Below are 18,406 nucleotides of genomic sequence, written 5' to 3' on the forward strand. Positions count from 1 at the left end.
TCTGCTTCTTATCAAGATCCATGTTTGGCACCAGATGCATTTGATTCATTCATCATTGTCAGGGCACTCGCACACTAATTATTTCAAATTGTTTCCTCAGGCAGAGGTCTAGGACAAATGCAAGCAAGCCAAAAATAGCAGTTATGAATAATTATGCATAATTTACCTCAAGGCCTGGGCCAGTCTATCTTGCCACCTGTGATCTGGACTGATTGTGGACTTGAAATTAGTTCAAGATTACTTTTTTTTTTTTAAAAAAAAAAAATACAATGCCAACATTTAACCTTTCTATAAGTAGTTTTCTGATGCTTTAAATATTTCTAATGAAATGCCGATAGGATTCCTCTCTTTTTTTTTTTTTTAAATTCCTTTCCATTTCACAACCCAACAAATACACTAATAGTAAAAACTTCAGAGACAAGGTCAGCACATGCAACCTAACGGTAAGGCTGGGGAATGAGGTACTCAGCAAAGCACAATTCTTCCTCTGCAATCTTCAAGTCAGCTCTGATGCTCCAAAACTAAACCTGTTTCAGACCCTAGAAACTTTCCCTGTTACCCCTTACGGAGAAAGAAAGAGAACTATCCTAACACCGGTGTTTCAAAAAAAAGAAACAAAAAATGATAGATGAAACACTTGCTCCTGCAAATTTAGAAGTATATATTTAACTCTATAGATAGCAAACTCATTAATTTCAATGGGATCCAAAGAGTTGTATGATGCAGGTGTGGAAGGTTTTTCCAGAACCTTTTTACCTTCTTTCACTCATTCTACTGAATATACATTCCACCTGGGTGTAGCACTTTAAGCATCAAAGTTGTATGTTTGAAACCAGCACAGCTGAAAGAAAACCCACCCTAACGGTTTCCTACCAGGAGAAGAAACACGTCATACCAGAAACTGAGAAGTGTAGATATCACCGGTAATTCAGAAAGACTACTCCAGTTTGGGAACACAGTACAGATGTTTCACTTCCAGAGATGACTAAAAATATGTAACAGCCAAAGCCATCCATGCAGAAATCAGAGGTATCGCTTACTCAGGGAGAAACATCTATGAACTCCTCCACTCAGGTATGAACACACAGACCTCTCAGGGAGGATAAAGACCCCACTGTTGAATAAACAGCACAAGACATGCAGGAACCAGTCCAGCTATGTTCTAAAGTTGTTTACGCTACAGATGCGCTTATGCATTTTCCTGATCCTAGACAACAGAAAAATAACAAAGTAGAGAAATATTAACTAAAAAAAAAATACATTCAGTAACAAAGTTTAAGATATTATTAAAAAAGGCAAAACAAACAGAAAAATATGCCTTCCACCTGTCTTGAGGATATCTCCTTTTTTCAAAGCATTATTCACTAATAGCTCTTCTATTAAAATCAGGTATTCATAAGATATTAATGGATGAAGTTCACACTGTCTGAACAGCTCTGAAGCTTGACAGGAGACAAAACTAATGCGTTTCAAGTTGGAGCTTACTAAGTTTCATCAACAGGAGAAGGAAAAACAAAGAAGTTTGTCTTCCTGTCACCATACACAAAATTTGCAATTGAAACGCACATAGAAACTAGAATCTAATAAAGCAGAAGAACAAATATTAATTTTTAAAAGCTGTGCAATGTAATGCAGAAAAATCTGTGACACAATTGAAACGACAGAAGATGAATGTTCTTAAAAGGAACTTTTTTTTTCTTTGCCACACAGTGATTTTAAAGCAGTAAAACTAATGAAAAAGGTTATTTAAACCTTAATTTGGCTTAATCTGGTTTATATGGAGTCACATATTTTAGAAATGTAAGGTTAAGTTTATAATGGATATTAGCTAAAATGTTTATAAAAAACATCTCATGGAACTTCCTTTTGTTCACTAAATCAAGTAATCTGGAGCCAGACATAACCAAGCTGTGAAAACCCAAACTTAGAAGGGTTCTTACATCCCCCGTGCAAGGATGATTTCCTTTGATGATATCAAAATATGAAAACAAGTATTTTCCCCTCAAGTGATAAATAGTGCCTAGCACTTCCTACTATGTTTTTTTCCTCCTTTCAACTATTTCCAAACTATCAGAGTTCGGTGTATGTTCAGTTTTATGTACAAACAGGATGCAAGCAACGAATGCATCGTTAGTGAACTATTACTTTCAAAAAGAACAATCATTTTTCAAACACTTTGGATTCAATTGAGACCATCGAATCACTAATTTCACTTCAGCAATCCCACTGCAACCACTGTTAATTCACACATGCCCATTCTCACAAATAGTCACTTGACCTTCACTGCTGATCAGCACCTGCTTAAGTGGAACACTTTTTAGTCTCCTTCAAATGATAACTACACTTCCATCAATTCAAAACTGACCAGTGAACTTGCTTTTGTCTGTTAACAGAAGAGGATCAATGCTGGGAGAGAACCAAAAGAAAAAAAAAAAAAGAAAAATCAGGTAGACTGATCAGAGTTAGAAAGCTATTTTTGCTAAACAGAGCAAAACCAAAATGTTCACGCAACAGCTAATTAAAGAGCAAACAAATACAAAAGGAATTATTTCCTATGATTCACTAGGGTAAAATTCAAAAAGTACTCATTTAAAAGAAATCCCATTAAGAAATAAAAGACTGATTATTAGCAAATAATTCATAACAGGGAGACGTATAAAGCAGACTGCAAGAAGATCTCCCAGAGGAAACCCCATTAGCTGGAATTTTAAAATTAGGTTGAACAAAGTATTAGAATATGTACTTGAGGGATTCAAGCCTGCTCATCTAGGGGATGGAAAAATATCCTTTTATGTCTCTAATTTTCGAGGGATTCAAGCCTGCTCATCTAGGGGATGGAAAAATATCCTTTTATGTCTCTAATTTTCCCAGTTTAGTCAGGTTTAGTTTGCTTTTGTGTGTGATACCTGGTTAGAAGGTCTGAAATGAAAATACCTATCCCTATAAAAAAGCTACAAAGCAGTCTAATACTATAAAAAGCACCCCTGACCACAATTCTTACAGGCCTATTAACTTCTCTCTGAGAAGCCCACAATAGCAAGCTTTAAAAGCATTAAAGAGGACTATTGAACATGTAGATACTAATGCAATATCCACTCAGCTTACACCCATTGCTGCAGGAGCTCTAGCTGTATCGAGGCAGAACTACCAGCAGTCAGTCCTGAGGGGAATGGGTTTGCTGCTTGCTCGCCATCTCCCCTCCAACAGGGTGTCCTATAAGGCTGGGGTACCCAGCTACAGCCTTGGCTATTTTAACTCTCTTCTGCCTATAGCATTCTTTTTGTGTACTTCATAGATCAGATAAGGGGAGAGAGATGCAAAGACAAGCTTGAAGACATATTCTAGACTGTTACTTTTTGAGGGGAAAGTAATGAGCCTTTGTACCAATCCCTAAAAAGTACTTCTGCTTCTGATCCACCTGTTCCCTTTCAACCTAATTCTGTGTCTTATAGCTCTCCCAGCACTCATTTTTAGTACTAGAGTTACCTACAAATATTTTCTCCCTATTTTATTACATTCAGATATTGTTTAGGAACTAATGAAATCTTACCATAAAACAGTTTAATACAACAAATTATACTCTGAGCTCCATCATAACATCTCAGTCACCTTACATAAATGACACTGACTACTGTCAGGGCATTTCACCAAAACAAACACATTCAGTTTGTCAGCTGTGGTGGCACAAATACTACCGGACTAGTTTTCCCCCACATGCCTCAGTTTTTTCTCCACACAGTGCTCCTCTCAAGAGGCTTTAATTCACATCTCTTCAGTGCTACTCCCTCAAATTCTTTGTGATAAAACATCTGCTTTGAGTAAACCAGTATTTATAGAAGAAAATAAAATCCTGTTCATTGCATTTGCACAAGCAGGCTAAAGACAACAGGACAATGAACTATCAGGTATTTATGACAAACTCTGGGACAAATTCAGAGATGCTGTGAAATGCTGTGTCAGTTACCCAGAGCTAAATACGTAAAATTTAGGGTGAAGAGGTGTGGCTGACAGTGAGAACTGCCCCAGAAAAATAGAACTGGGGGCTATTTTATTTCATGATCTTAAAACAGTCTGCAATTCAGTTTTCTGGGAAAGCCTGGGAGACTGTGCATCCAATTCCACATTGCACTGTTGCCTCTACCATGGCCACAGACCCAAATACACCTCAAGAATGCCTGAGGAGAGGACTAAGGAAGTTTGTCTCAGCATTCGAGACCAGTGGGAAGTAAGTTCAGAGAGCAACAGAAAACCAGAGGAACTAACAAAGCCCTGTCTCTCACTCACATGCAAAATTTGTCACTGTTTGACCTTCAATTGTATTGAGTTTTTTCTTTTTCTTTTTTTTTTTTTTTTATCTGCAAGTCATTTCCAGGCTAATTTTCCATTTTCATTTTTCGACATCCGTGCTGCAGCTTCTGAGTACAGTAAATATCTCTTTTTTGGATATATAATCTCTTTTAATATCCTGTCCTCTCTTATCACACCGCAGTCCTCCCCTGTTGAATGTTGTCTGCGAATTTTTCATGATATAAGCTTTAACAGCTATGGATGTGATTGAAATACAATGTTAACTACTTTGATCCTACAAAAACCTTGTATGGAGGGTCATGTTCATTCTTTATACTTACGCAAATTTAAAAATGGCAAGAAAATTATTTTAGTGTCAAGCTGCAAGTCATAAAAGACAACACCAAAGATGATCCTTTTTCTGTTTTCCTCTGATGTATGACATACAGTTACTTGACCATGAAAGGAGATGAATAAGCATTTTAAGTCAAATACATGCAATAAAATGCTAAAACTCTAAAATGTGTTGTGTCGTTATGACAGCTGATAAATATATCAGCCATAAATGTATCATGGGTGCACAGCACACAGATCACGTTTCGCAAATGAAAAGTAACATTGAAAACAATTTTGTAGAGAATTGCAAGGTGTTACATAATACTGAACAGCCATCCTCAATCCTCCATGATAAAACACCTTTTTTCTTCCTAAAATGAGTCCCTCATCCACTGGAATGGAATTTTTGCTACTTCTTTCAGATTTTTGCTGGGATAATTCCACCAAACTCCAACATTTGCATTTCCTGAATTGAAGCTCTGCCTTGAAAGAATTCCAGCTAAGCTTACACGTGCTAAAGCATTTGTGGTATCTTTTGAATCTCACAACTTATTTTTCCTGTCCCCAGGTTCCAGGGACCACACTATTCCACTCTGTGATAAACTCTATATAATGTAGACAAATGGTCATAATTGCTCACAGAAGCTCAAATACATGGATTTTGCTGCAAGTTACCCTCTGACATTCTTGAGGATGCCTACGGATATAGCTCACACAAGTTTCTGCATTTGTAGGTCCAATACCCTAAGTTTATTTAATATGATCCTGGTGAAGCATCCTTGAATAAGTTTACTAGTTAATTTTAAACAAAAACGCCTACCTTAAGCTCTTTACTGGTAGCCAATTTACTCTTTGAAAGTGATAACATAAGATTATCTTGTAGTCAAATGTGTCAAACCACACTAACAGAAAATTAAAGAATTTCTGCTCAAAATCACTTGACACAAAATCTGAGAATCAAAGTCCAGGGAGTATAGCAACAACGGTTATACAAGTTATTTATTTCCAAATATCAAGAATCTCCACATTTTTGAAACATACAGTAAAAATCATGCTTCAAGGTATGAGAGCTCAGATTAAAATTCCATATCTTAGTAATTTTACTTCTTATACCATTTGTTTAATTTTCACTCTTATTTGATACTGCAGCAAGTGGCACAAATCACCATCAGGAAACAAAAAACTATTTTCTCCTTGACTTTCCTATTCACCTTGTCACACCCCACCAAAAATTTTGTTGTTGTTGTTTGGTTTGTTTGTTTTCAGCCAAGGGCTGTCTGGCATTTCATTTCTTTTTGCAAAAAACAAAAACCATACTAGTGAGACACTGCAGCTATGCAATGAACAAATTCTCTTGTTATTACCACTAAATAATACAGACTACTCATTTTGGAAAATGATAGTATTTCACATTAACCACTGATGTGCCTGTGCTTTAAAAGAAAAAGGGGGAAAACACTGGGGGGGGGGGGGGGGGGGAGTGAGAAGGATGGTTCTTAGTTGCAAGAAACCTGCAAAATTAGCCTGACACAATGACGTGCTGTATCAACAGCACAGCTTTATTAAGTCAGGATTCTAGATAGATTTGCTCACTTCTGTGTAGTGACTGCCTGAGAAGAAAATGTGATTTTATTAACAATATTCTAAAATAAGCATTTATTCTCTTACAATGAGGAAAGCCTGCCGTAAAATAGAAGAAAACCAAACAAAACCAGAACAGCTTATATACCAGTGTAACTACAGCATATAAGAGCTGTTCCTCTGAAATCAACTGAGTAATGTTATGGTAAAAGGTAGTATAATTGAGATCAGACTTGCACCCAGTGAATTTCCTATTAATATTTAAATCAACAAAGAAGAAAAAAAAATTCACTAAAGCGCGCATACACATTCAAAACCCTTCAGACTCTATGATTATAGCTGCTATTGAAATTATGCTGCAGCCCTGGAAAAGCTCATTGCAAATTACCTGTCAGTCACAAGCACATTCTGTTCTCATGACTTTGATATCCTAAATGGATTTACTTCAACACTACCAGAAGACTCCATGACAGGAGTTCACAGAACGAAACCAAGCCCCATACACCAACCCGTAGCAGGACCTATATAAGAACCACTCTGTGTTATACTGAATCGATTCAGATTAGAGCTGTTAAATCAATGCCACTGCAAGTTACTAGTGTACAAGAGTAACAGTTCCTTCTCTTCCCTCAAGAAATACTCATTTTACTACACTTTACTGCTAGAAATTAGAATTTGACCAGGCTTAAAATATGGAATAACACCCTCTGTTTCTTAAAACTAAGTTGCCATGATCAGAAGCACTATGAATCTAAACTTGATAAATTTGACTTTTTCCCAATGCACACCATATGCCTACATCTCACCTGAAGCTATTATGTGGTCTGAAATGCCTATTATTTTTAGGAAGAAAGTCCAACCCCAAAAGGATTTTGTACAATATGTGACAATATGATAGACAATATTGTGTTTTTTTCTCCTTCACTATGGAAGTGACACTGGAGAGGCATTTATATGTCTATTCCTTGCAGCCATTCCTTGCAGCTATTCCTTAGAACAGATCTGAATGGATCAGGGAAATACCCAAAAGCTCTGAACAGTATCTAGAACAGTTTTCCTATGCCTACAAGCACCAAATAGCTAGAGGTAATTTTATGAAAAACTAACATTAAACTGAACACTGTTGTGATGTCTAACTGCAGCCTATATGGCAATTTAAATTGCAAAGTTTATAAAATAAAACACACTTATGTGATTTGATGATTTTTCAAAGAAGCGATTTGAAACTATTCAGAGCCATGAAATGAAAGCAATAAACTTAATGGAAATAGATCAGTGAATATAGAGCAAGTAAAATGATCCAGGCAAAGAAATTTATCACCCAGATTTTACCTCTGCATACATGGTGAGACTTTTATACATATAATCATGAAAAAAGTCTTATTTTGCTATGCAGACTTCTGAAGTGAGGCATTTGATGAAGACTTACTTTTTCAGATGAAAATTAAAGGGAAAATAGTCCAGAGCAAATCACCTAACACCAATGAAGCCAAACAAATTGTTCACAACAGTAAGGAGAGCAAGGCCAGAATGCTCACTTCTCTCTTCACATTAAGAAATAAAAAAGTCAAGTTAGAAGGAATAACCTTTAAGAGCAATAAGAAAGCAGTCAAAATCTGGAAGACAGATATCACATTGCACATTGTCAATACATTACAGTACGAGATCAATGCCTATTAGGTTAATTTCACATTCATTCCAGAACCATAAATCATAAAGAACATGATATCGATACACTGATCTGATCTGCAGCTTTCATTTGAATTAAACTGAATTATTTTAATACTTAATACTTTCTTTGGGAATGGTACAACTTTTTTTTTTTTCATTTCCAGTAAAATAAAATTTGGTTTCCAAGACTTGACAGCAGTTCCTTCAGTTCACATTTGCTACTATTGACTACTCCGCTACACCAACACACTGCTTAGCGCTGCAGGTTCTAATGTAATAAACATTAGTTTATGACAAAATATCCATATTTCATGGTCTTTTAAGAGATTCTTTTTAAAATTAGTTTGCATATACTTAAAATCCTGGACACGTTTGCATGATGAAAAGACAAGATTTGTATAGCAACCTGTAACAATAAATATCCTTGATCTGTAAGATATTTTTATATTGAGTGCCATATACTTCAGCTAATAATTTTAACCAAATGCCATAAGCTATTACCAGGCTCCCAGAGCTGTTGGCGGGGGAAGAACATTATTGCTGTTTTTAAATGACTGGTAACAGTTCCTACTCCAACCAGGAATTTCTACTCAGAAAGTAGAGCTACCACGTTAGCATCTGGCACTAAGCATCAAGACATCAGTCCATCAGCAGCAAATCCTTCATAAGGCAGACTTTCTGCAATGGAAGTGATGAAAACACTCTATTTCCCTGTTATTGATTTAACCAAATTACTAAAACATGTAATACATACTCCCTAGAACTTACCTGTATCTCCAGAGTAGGAAATTACAACAATGTACTTATCTGCTGCAACCTGGTAGCAATGTCAGGACTTTTTCTACTGGCTGCCAGTCAAGGCAATCAGCAACATGGAGAACAGCTTTTCTTTTCACTCTAATACTACTACAGCACAAATGAGAGGCAAAACAAAACAAAACTTGTCCTCAAAAGAATTCACAAATTACAAAACTGCCAGCACCTGAGACTCCTCTTGAATGGTAACTGATACCTGCTGGTGCTACCATCCTCAAAATGCAAAGCAAGACCTTATTCCACAGCTGAGAGAGATCTTCCACAGCTTAGCACATCAGAAACAAACACAGAAGGAACTAAATAACATCACATGGGAACAAACTCTTCTTCCATAAAATTTGTCTGAAATGCGTGAATCTAAAGTCCTAAACTGATACATCGCATTCACACACACACGAAAAAAAAAAAAAAAAAAAGAGCCCCTTACAGATCAAAGTATTGATTTCTCCAGAAAATCAACAGCAGAAACTTCACCTCCGTTTCTGTCCTGGGGGACTAGGGACAAAAAGCAGAAAGAGAAGATGATGAGGGAACTTTAGTCTCCATGATGCAACCACTTTTATTCAGGTTTAAATCCCAAAATACTGCTTTTAATGAAGGGGTAAATCCCTCTCACAAGTGCACGTACATATCATAGACATCTGATAAAGTAAAATTCTTCAGTGAAGTAACTGCCACAGCACCCAAACATTAATACTCTAGAAAATTGCCTAAATTCCCTAGAAAAAGCAATCTGCATGCCATTAAACTGCGCAGACACTTTCCCTGCATCCTCAGTTCTCACTCACCCCTTTCTTTTTTTCTGCTTCCAACACATACATGGAGGTCTTTGCTCCCTGCATCCTTCCCTCCTTCCAGTACAAGCTGCATTTCTGGCGCAAGAATATTGCTCTAAATGAGCTGCTAGAAACCTCTGCATGACAAGTCATGCAAGCTAAAGGAAAAATGGCATATGCCTCAGTTGGAAGTCTTAATAAGGAAAGCAAAACATGTAGAAAGATGAACGGACAGACTGAAAAAATACTTGCACTCAGAAAAATGCAAGCTGACATTTAAAGACATAAGTGAGAACTAGACTCACTTTTACTAAGCTCCCTGACCTGCTGCTGACATCTGATTTCACCTTCATACCACTGGATTTTAGGAACCCTCTGAAAGTGGTGCAGTTTCTTTTGACAGATCCACGGGGAAAGGAGATGTAATAACTTTTATGTTAACCAAATGTTTTATATTTCTTCCCCAGACCCAGAGAAAAGTCTTCTCTTATGCAAAGCAGAAAGAAACCTAAAAACCCCTTAAAGAATACCAAAGCAACAATTTCCCATGGCCAAGTGGACTCAGTCAATTCCTGCATAGACGGACAGATGTAATACAAGTTATACTGCACACACACATCCTACATCATGGTCTGACATCCAGTCCTTCTACAACTGTGACTATATCATCCTTTTGTCTCTGCCAGAGTCAACTGGGGCAAAAATTTAATTTTCACAAGATATACATGACATTTAGTTAGCTACTTTCTTCTAGAGTTTTCTCTTCAGCCTTCCAGAAACAATCTTTGTGAAACTACGGCTGAAAGCACCTGAAAATCAATTCATGAAACAAACTCATTATAAACCAAAACTGTCAAGATTTATGCAGCTCACAGATAACAAGCATGTGCTGTAAGGCTATGAAATAGGTATGTGTTTGTATGCTGAAAAGGCTGCATATAGTATCAACTATACACAACTTTGCACATCCATCATCTGCATTTTCAAGTACTTCATCAGGCAAAAAGGTGAGTGTGTGGATGGATCATAAAGTTATCCACATTTATGTGACCTTCAGAGAAAGAAGACCACAGAGAGCTTCTACTAGGTTCAGAACAATGGGGATAAAGAATAAAAATTTTGCTATATATGGTAATATTTTTGGACAGAATTCTATACTCATTTGACCCATTAAGATATCTGCTAAACCTTGGAATAAAGTAACTGTAAAAAAAAAAAAAAAAAGTAGAGAATTCCCAGCAGTAAAACAGTGGTTTCAAACAGCACAGGATATCCCAATTTTTCATTTTTTTTTTTTAATCACACTTTTCACTGAACACCAGAGAAACAACAGACCTGCAGATACAGAGCAACGCAGACTGTTTTAAAACCACTGATAAGCTTTTACAAGCACTGTTTATTAAAAGTCAGAGCTGATGGCAAGTTTATACTTCATCAACTAAGTCAAACTTCTGAAAGCATTGGAGAGGGCTGCTACGGGAAGAGACACTGCTCTGAGCACAGCCCCCTGGTTATCTCCACCTTTGGGGAGCACGGAGAGCCCTTTGGAGAGGAAGGACCATCTTGCCAGAAAGACCATGGGCATGAAGCACACGTGGATTCTCTTCTGCTGGTTTAACAAACAGCAGGAGAAAGCTGCTGGCTGGCTTTTTCAGTGTACAGGTTGCTCATACATAGCTGTATATTTTAACGTAAGATTGCTTAGACAAATGCAAATGCTCTATGATCTCTTTGGCTTGAAGCTTGTCTTTTGTTCAGAACCCAAATATTTCATATAGTGACATAGTACATTTCTTTTTCTATTTTCCATCATCTTTTCTGCTTCATCCACAAATATGGATACTTCATTTTGCTTTTTCCTCCATCTTCCTGAATTTACTGTCTGGGGCTCTTCTTCTCCTTAGTTCCATCTCCTTCTGTGCAACATTTGCTGTAGACATCTATTACATTGCTATAACCTACAGCATCTGTTACCTACTGTTTTTCCCCCATAGTATTCCCGCTCTTTTCCATGCACAAAATGCCAAAGGTCACCGAAACAAGCTAATGCTAAACCATCCCCACAGTCAGTTAGCCCAATATGATCTTTCTTGCATTACTCTTGGTTTACACATTTTTAGAAATTTGTGGATACAGAAACAACTCTAATTTAATTATGGTTTTATGCAAATTCTATGTTAATCAAATTATCCTGGGTTATTTCTAAAGATGCTTCACTATTTTTTTTTTATTGCCCTGTTTCTCTCAGATACTACAATATGTCTTTATTATTTATTTTGACCTTTTGGCAGTCTTACTGTATTGTCATTTTAATATTGTCATTAACCATTCCATAACCTTTCCAGTCTCCCAACACACTATGGACCTTGCTCACACAACCCATCGGTGATTACTTATTACATTTCTGTATTCATCCTCTCTTCCACAACAAAGGCATTTAATAACCGTTTTGAACCAATGATTTCTCTTCAGACACTTAGTTCACCTCTGTCCTTTCCAGACATGACTTTACCCCACTGAATGTCATGTCACAAAAATGTGCTGCCAAATTATAACAGTTTATATTCATTTTGGTACATCACGTTTACAAACCATTACTCACATTTAGGATGACAGAGGTAGGAAATAAAAAAGGCATTATGCAGTCTCTGGTTCAATGCAGGAGCATTACTTGCACATAGCTGTGTTTTACTCTTAGTTACAATGTAAATCCAACAATTCCTATGACTAAAATGGGTTCATGGGTAGGTTAACAACAACTTCAGTACACTACAGACCTTAGAGCTTTGTCCAGCTTTCAGATTGTCCAATGTGACAGACTTGATATGATAAAAGTAATTGTCTCCTGCTAAGAACTAAGTTTAGGCAATTTACCTGGGTCACTATTCTAGACATCCTTTTCATTATTCCTCTTTCATTTTTCTATATAAACCTTTTCAACTACTCCACATTGTTAAAACCATACAGATGGGAAGTTAACTATGTCAGCTATCAGAATGGTTGTGGCATTGCTTGTGAGGCCACAGAGCAAAGACCACCTAACATCATCTTGTCATCTGACATATTTAACCTGAAAAAGTCTTCTGTTACATATATATTCAGAAGCAGCTGGGCACTTCCCACCTCCACCTCCAGTATTTTAGTCCTGTAACACTTTCCTCTGTATCGTTAATAGAAGATATTGCAGAAGTTCTGCCCGCCCCCCCCCCGTAATTTTCAAATGCTGTTAATACATTTTTGTTTGTTTTGCTTTTTTTTATTGGGATGCAGAATCACATTTTGATGGAAAATACAGTAAATACATACACACATTCCTCTCAAATGCAGAATCACATGTTTGAGATGTTCACAAGGATTTTAATTGCTAGGAACATAAACACTGACTTTCAAGCATACACATACTTGTAAGGCCTTTTAAATTCCAACCAAGTACTATGGTACCACACCTCAGAAACCCACCAAAATCAAAGGAAGTTTGCTAGAACAAATCATTTCTTTGCAAGTGAGAAATGAGCAAGTCTGACTTTGTGTCTTTTTTTTTTTTTAATCCGGTGCTCCTCTGACTATGCTTAGGGATGCAGAGCTTTATCTAGAGGCTTTTCCTGAGTTGGACATTTTTAATGGCTGTCCTCCACGTAGGTACTGAAATCGTTAAAGTGGACTACAGCTTGAGTGGAGCAGCTCAGTGAAAGCCCTTCTCACATGACCCATGTAGGAATTAAATGTGGCAGGATGCAATTCTAACACTGTAACTGTGTAAATTTTCTTTTTTTTTTTTCAATCATATATTTTTATAATCATTTTTAGTAATGCAGTGCATGTGAGCATGCATCTGCATACACACAGATAAAGGTCCCAGAGCTGCACACCAACACCACATTCAGAGAACATCCCTGCATTGTCGTCAATCTCCCCAGGATCTCACAAGATGACTTCAAACCAGGTGAACCTTTGATAGAAGGCTGTCAACAAATCAAGTGAAGAATGCTTGTGTCTCAAAAGAATAGCTAAGGTATACAGTCATATACATAAAATTGTTCCCCCAACTTTGAGAACACACAGAATTAATTCTGTGCAATCCATAGCAAAGCACTGGAGAAAACCTCTACACTGTTCCCATCCTTTTTGGGACTTCAGTAGATGCTCGGTCTGGCATTTAACTGCATTCCGCAGACTCCTCCCATGCAGTTGGTACAACGTGGATATATGAAACAAGACGACAAAACAAGTTGGACCAAAGCATTTGCTGGCAAGAAATACGAGAAGATTATTGTGTTTTTCCTGTAATGGCAAAGGAGGGAAGTTTAACAGTAAAAAGGTAAGTTGAATGGAATGCTATCACGCATAGTTTTGTTTTTCTCCCTGCTTTTGTTTTGTTTTATAAATAAAAGGAACAGAAATTGTAAGCGGACTGATTCTTGTCTATTTCCTAGGCCTCTTCCGGATGAGGACCTTTTACTGAATTTGAACACGAAAATAAGAAGAAAAGGAGATGCAAGGTTTTAATTCAAAAATCTCTGTTTTACAGAAGAATGCAAAAGGAAGGCTTGAATCTGTATATTTAAATCAGTTTTTCCAAACAAGGCATAACCAAATAGAAAAAAGCCAGTGCCCTTCTTACTAAATGAATTTGATTTATAAATAAAACACATTGCAAGTGGCCATGCCAAAACTTGTTTACATTTGGTCACAGTACTGCCTTTAACTCAACTAGTAAACTAGGTTAAACAAACACACATCACATTTGACCAGTGTTTGTAAATAATTCTAACATGCACCAGTTAAAATGCATATGGTTTTTAAAAAGTTCATTTCCAAACATGTCAGAAACAATTAAATATAAATTTTATATATAACATAAAATAGGATGGCAGACAATCCTGCAAACTTCTGTATATCAGTCATTGCAAAAGAATCTGAGGGCATACCTTCAGTTCAGATGGTTCCTTGCCCCTTTGTTGAATTCTTTCACTTTCTAAAAGGACAGAAACCTGAACAGATTATGTACTTAATAATAGATATATAGTCTTTTACACCGTGTATACAGAGATCTGCCATTCTTCCTATTAAAACAAAACTCTCAGTCAAGTAAAACCTTATTTTCTTTGCTCAGTCCTCAAAGTCACCACTTTTTAACCTACACAACACAAATTGCAGATCTTTCAATTTGCATCTCTATTAATAAGTGGTTTAACAAAATAAGTTAGCTTTGAGTTCAATGCTGCCCTCCACCTTCTAAATTAAGACACTGCACTAGTGCAGTCACATGCAACTGAATTCTCAAGATTTAGTATGCCACACATCTATCAGTTTTCCTAAAATCTTAAAAACACCAAAACTCCGCATTTACTTTCTACTTCCATAATTTGCTCAGTTTCTGCTTTCATTTTAGTTATCAATGCTTTAAAACCACAAACTCCTCAGAGGCTCAGAAGTGGGGTAACCCACAATCCACCTTCTATTACAGCATTAGAAAGACAATGCACAACCGCCTCTTAAAATAGCATGTAAACTGAAGATTTCACAGTACTGAAGTTCAGTAACCGGTTTGTTCCACGATTTGTGAATTGTTGTTGGGAACTCCGTGCTTTAAAGCCAATACCCCTGTGTATTTGCATGCGTTAGTTTTCAGTCTACAAAACAGAAATTATGCAGAAGTCATATTGTCCTAGCAAATCAGTCACGCAGTTCAGTTTCCACCTGGGCTGCACGTTCGTTTTGAGCATAGACTACTTCTCCACCCATCTGTCCTTCATCTGCATAGTACTGTTCTACCAGTCTCATTAATGTTCACCCCTCTGGATGGTTTCATTGTAAGAGGATGTTCTAATCTGAAAACCATTTACTTTTGAATATACGCTGCTAAATTACAGTGCCAGCAGGAGAAGCACAGCTCAGCCTCTCCTCTAAACATTTAGTCAGGCTAAAACACTTCGACATAAATGCTGTACAGTTCAAACATTTATTACCAGGTTTCAGAGTAAAATTAAATTACTGTCATGGATACATTACATTTATTAATAAACTGTCACAAGAATATTAAAGAAAGTTAAACAGGTAACACAAGGATATCAGGGAATATAAACGCTCAAGTTCCAGTAGCAATGTTTGCTTTGCCAGGTTACACATCCCGTAAGTTTGATGGAATGCACTGCACATAATGTATGAAACTACACAGCCACGAAGAAAATTAACTTCTGAAGTTCTGGTTGGGATTTTAATTTTGTGCTCTGTGAAAAGGGGAAAAGCAAGGATCCTGTTTATTTGAACTCCTAGCAAATATTTACACACAGGTTCGGGAAGGCAGTGTTTTGAAGAGATGACAGGCACAAACGTCACTGCAGTTTGAAGGAAGGAGTCAGAGGGATGCTAGCAGTTAACCCAAGCTCTCTCCTTCAGAAGCAGAAACCAAAGGGTCCTGCCTTGCCTCTGGAAGACGAAGGCTGTTGTGGTATCTTCTTTCCCATGCAACAGTAGGGAATAAAGATCCATGTCTTCCAGATTGAAGGCAGCAGAAATAGCTCCACCAGCAGTTTAAATATGGGTTGCTTTCTACAGATTTCAATCTAGAGTCTTCACTCGCCCTCACACTTAACACCTCTCTCCACATATGCTTTGACTGTCATTCCACCCAGAGATTTCATTTTCACTTCAGTTTAGCTTCCATTATTACCTCATCCCTCTTTTTTTGTGCCCTATTCACCCTCAGGAAACATTTGTTTGACTTTTTTTTTTAAAAACAAGCAAACAAAAAAACCAAACCACTCAAATCAAAAAAGTATTGTCCTTAAAATGCTCCTGGCCACTGAATCTTATATGAAATCTCCCCTTCAGGCAGAAAACACAAGCTTAAGATCCTCAGCTACCATGGAAAATGTTTGTCAGATTGGAAAAGAAAACATTCAGATTCTAGACAAATTTATCTTCCCTCACAAGAGGTTTTGGAAAACAAGCTAGTATAGGACAAGACTTCTAATTTTTAGGAACTGTGGAGACCTAAGAGACAGTATGCTGTTACTATCTCTTCCCAAGAAATCTTAACTCCTCCAGAACCCATTTTGGTTCTACTTGTCAAACCTCTGGGTGGTAAAGGGTAAATACCTAAAATAAAATGTGATGTTGCTTGTAAACTGTTTCTAGACTGAAACACCTAATCAGTACATAGACAAGGTATGTACACTCCTGCTTCATCCTGTCCTTGGATCCTTTCTGCCATTCTAGTAGGCATTGTCCGCGTGTTCATCGGTAAGCATAGCATTACAACTAGTAAGACTGCTCAATACCAAGACAGTTAGGGGAGAAAAAACACATGAAGTGAGGAAGCAGGGCTTGTTCAGTCTTGTAAAGGGAAAGCCAGGCAATGATCTAATTGCAGACTGCAAAATCTTGAAGGGGGCTTAACACAGCCAAACTCTCCTCAGTAGAAGCAGATGGTATAAGAGAAAATGGCATCAAACTGTGTCTTGAGAAATGCCAACAGGTATCAAGCAGAAGCCTGTCACTCAGAAGACTGCAGCATTGGAACAGGCTGCCCGCAGGGCCTGTGGAATCTCCACCTCAGAGGCTTCCTGGAGTCCACTAACACAATACTGTAGCTGCATTAGCAAGGGTCCTGCGTTGAGCAGGAGGCTGGGTGGACTAGGTGGCCTCCTTGAAACTCTTCCAAAAGATTTCTTCATTTCTCTGATAACCTACATGTCTGAAAATGAGACACATTTCAATATCACAGTTTAAGAAAAGATACCAAGTGAAAAGTAGATTCTTAATTACATCACTCTGCAGCCTGATCCACAAACAACACTGACATTTTCAACCAGTAATAATTATACAGCACAATCAGACCTTGAAGCACTTAACCCACCAGAACTTTTTGTCCGTATCAGTGAAGTCTAAACAGACCCTAAATAAAGATTGTTCATTAAAATCTACCCAAAATGCTCTAAGTCAAAGAACTGATAAAGTATATATATATTAAAAAAAAAAGAGAACCATATCTCCTACCATTCCCTAGCATTTCTATACAGAAAGCTCACATCTAATTTAGAAAGCTTCAGTAATACAACTACTGCAAGCAATTATTGTCCTGTAGATTTAAAGATTCACTTTGGGATTTTTATTTATGTCCTTTAGAAATGAGAATATAGACAGAGCGATTCCTCTTTTTCCCTGAAGCCTGACTAAAATCAATCACCAGCCCCTTGAGGAAGGATGACATTGACTGCCCCTACTTGTCTAATGCAATGGCACACAAACCACAGAGCAGCACAGCACTGGCCCATATGTACACGTGCTAGCAGGCAACTATCAACCGTTCTGCATGTCTTAAGTTATCCTTTTCGGCCTCTGCAAATCCAACAGCTGAAATGCAGTTCTGGTCTGTGGGACATGGAGGAATAGCAGTTACGAAGGGCAAAGCGACACACGGACAAAAGGACCAAGTGACCCAAATAAATCTCCTGAATTTAATCACTATGTTATGCCTAAGACAGCATCTAGGCACAGTGCAGAAAGCCCGTTTGGGTGGTAGTGGCCCACGGGTGCTGACAGGGCGGCAGCCCGCCCGTCACCCCACGGCCATTCCCTCAGGCCACAGCCCGAGGTTCCTCACCAGCCCTCAGGGCTGCAGCTGATGGATGCCGAGGGGCTATGTCTGGGAAGGACACTTGGTTAGGAAATCTGCAAACACAATCTTTGGGCTGTTTTACTAAAATGTTTAATAAAACAGCCTGAGGTGTGGGGGGTGAATTGATGTGTGCCTCTCCTGCCTGCAGACTGCTGCAGTCTCAGCCTCATCCTTTCAGCATGAGACCCAGCAAGTCATCAGTGCACTTATACCTTTACTTCTCGATACCTTTCAAAAGTCATTTTAAATTTCCTGCCAGAAAATACTGTACTACACGATGACACTCACTTCATGTTATTTTTCAGAAATCTAAAAA

General features: G+C 37.7%; 1 protein-coding gene across 3 annotated transcripts in view; it reads right to left on the minus strand.

Moving 5' to 3' along the window:
• EPHA3 (EPH receptor A3) overlaps positions 1–18,406 on the minus strand; it is a 218,160-nt gene that overhangs the window by 175,237 nt on the left and 24,517 nt on the right. The window contains exon 1 of one of the 3 annotated variants that reach the window (XM_048071648.2): positions 8,644–8,780. The exons of the other annotated variants lie outside the window; for them this stretch is intronic. The gene's annotated coding sequence lies outside the window, so the exon portion shown is untranslated. Of the gene's footprint in view, positions 1–8,643; positions 8,781–18,406 lie in introns of those variants that run through there. 3 annotated transcript variants of the gene reach the window in all.

The sequence above is a fragment of the Anser cygnoides genome, chromosome 1, assembly GCF_040182565.1.
Source record: "Anser cygnoides isolate HZ-2024a breed goose chromosome 1, Taihu_goose_T2T_genome, whole genome shotgun sequence".
NCBI classification, from domain to species: domain Eukaryota; kingdom Metazoa; phylum Chordata; class Aves; order Anseriformes; family Anatidae; genus Anser; species Anser cygnoides.